The following is a 2,500-nucleotide window of genomic DNA, read 5'->3' as shown; positions in this document are numbered from 1 at the left end:
GAACGCTCGCAGATTTGAAGACCGAGGAACGGCTTACCACTCGGGCCAAGAGACCGAACGTCTGTTGCACTTCCTCAATGCAAGGAAAGATGTATAACACAAGTGTTTAGATTTTTTAATTTACAAAATCATCGTCGTTGATCAATATTCACCTGAGTTATTTATCATGTTTAACCACTCACTCTGATTCCCTCTTATTATTTTTCTCTCTTTTAAAAAAGAATCATAGAGACTTTGAGTCTTTTGCGTTTAATGACTTTTCGTTATTGGATTCTTGATAAGCTTTTTGAACCAACACAATTTCTGTTTGATGGCTATATGAAAAAACAACAACTAAACACTAAAGTAAACACACACACTCACACACATATCCATGCATATGCACGCACACGCGCGCACATTCGCACAAGCACGCACATACATACGCACGCGCGCGCGCGCACACACACACACACACACACACACACACACACACACACACACACACACACACACACACACACACACACTCACGCGCGCATCCATGCATATACACACGCATGCGCGCGCACATTCATACATACACGTACATACATACGCACACACGCACACACACACAGTTGCATGCATGCATACACACACACGCTCACGCACGTGGACACACGCACACGTACATCCATGCATATGCACGCGCGCACATTCAGACATGCACACACACACACACACACACACTATATATATATATATTTATATTTATATATATATATATATATATATATATATATATATATATATATATATATATATATATATATGTATATATTTATGTATATATATATGTATGTATGTATATATATATGTATATATATAATATATATATGTATATATATATATATATATATATATATATATATATATATATATATATATATATATGAGGAGTAAATTAAGCAGTGACCTTGTATTCAATTTGCATGTCTATGGAAAGTACAATAAGGCGAGCAGGACAATAGAAAGAATGGAATTAGCATAATTCTACTCACGGAACTGGAGATGAAATACGGGAAGTATGATGGAAATAAAGTTATGGTGAAGAAGGGACTGGGAAATGCGTTTATTTTGCATGATGCAATATTTCTCACATTACAAAGCATTATTTTTGGGAATACGTGAACGTGTGGATAAGGAAGAGGTTCTGGTTAAAGGTGAGCAGAAAATAAAACGAAATTGGCAAGAGATTATAAGATGCGGTATATTAATTTTCATTTCATCAGCCAGTGTAAGAAAAGAAAAGAAAATACGAGCTGATGTATATTAGATGCGTATAGTTAATCAAGCGAGTAAAACACAAATCATCGAGTTAGTAGGACCATCATTTAACTAGGGTTTATACTTCCACCGATTGCCAGTAATCGGTTTATTGGCCTTCATCACATCCATATACTGAGTGGTATCCGCCTCATATCTCTTTATCACTGCATAAGTTCAGGTGTGAGAGAGTTAAGTGTTCAAGAAAAGCGTAATGAAATGTTGGATGGCATGAAAGAGCGACGTTACGAAATGGATAATTAAAACTGTTCTCAGGTTATTTACAGTAATTTGCCATGCCATGTGTGCCTGTATTTCATACAGAGTACTTTCGGCTGGTTGTGGGACTATGGTATTTGAAATACTTTGCAAAGCTGAGATTCCGGTGATTACGCATACCGAGTTGCTGACAGCGTACAAGATAACTAAGAATAACATTTGCAAAAAATATATTGAGTTAAAAAAGAGATGCATGTCCTGGCCTATAGAAGGACTACAGAAGGCTAATGCGGATCTGGAAAAAAAACGAGGAAAAGTTGATCAATGGTAGTAAAGATTAATGCTTTAAACAAATAAATGTGCTAGACATGAAATGTCATGCAGCACTATGTGAAAGTATTGTGGTAAAAGGAGTTTAAAGGAGTTTTTTTATCAGATCAAAATGCCATAGATTACAATGTTTACATGTTATTGTAAAATACTATGGTAGTGAAAGGGGTAGAAAGATGCAGAGTAAATTGGGTAGGACAGGGATTTATAGAAGGGGAAGGGTTAAAGATAAAGATCAATCGAGGATATTAATTAATGCTGGGAGAAGGAAGTTTGCTTAGATTCACACGATTAGTGGTTGAAAAAGATGAGTGCAAATGAAAAGAATGTGCATTTCTATTCCATTACTTACTATTTTAAAGAATCAATTAGTGGCAATATGCAAATAGTTTTATAATAAGAGATTTTATAATGCTCTTTGTTTGCTTATTTGTGTACTTTTCATGTGAATTTCTCAGAATTCAATGTATGATAATTTAAGTATTAGTGATTTGTTTTGTTCATGTTTACTTTTCTTCTGATGCTGGATTTGCTTTATTCATATTTACATAGGATCCAGATAGCAAAGCTTCATTTAAATAAATATCTCATTCTTAGAAATGCTATTATACAGGGTTCATATTAGTCAAGGCAGAAAAAATCTGACTCAAGGCTTTTTGCTTAC

The 2,500-nt window shown here is 34.7% G+C and overlaps 1 protein-coding gene across 1 annotated transcript in view; it reads right to left on the bottom strand.

Annotated features, from left to right (window-relative positions):
- LOC113821452 (carbohydrate sulfotransferase 11) overlaps positions 1–70 on the bottom strand; it is a 40,665-nt gene extending 40,595 nt beyond the window's left edge. The window contains exon 1 of the mRNA XM_070133032.1: positions 1–70. This exon is cut by the window's left edge and continues 22 nt beyond it. The gene's annotated coding sequence lies outside the window, so the exon portion shown is untranslated.
- Positions 71–2,500: the final 2,430 nt, after the last annotated feature.

Source organism: Penaeus vannamei, chromosome 18, assembly GCF_042767895.1.
Source record: "Penaeus vannamei isolate JL-2024 chromosome 18, ASM4276789v1, whole genome shotgun sequence".
NCBI classification, from domain to species: domain Eukaryota; kingdom Metazoa; phylum Arthropoda; class Malacostraca; order Decapoda; family Penaeidae; genus Penaeus; species Penaeus vannamei.
This window is presented reverse-complemented; position numbering and strand designations above follow the sequence as displayed.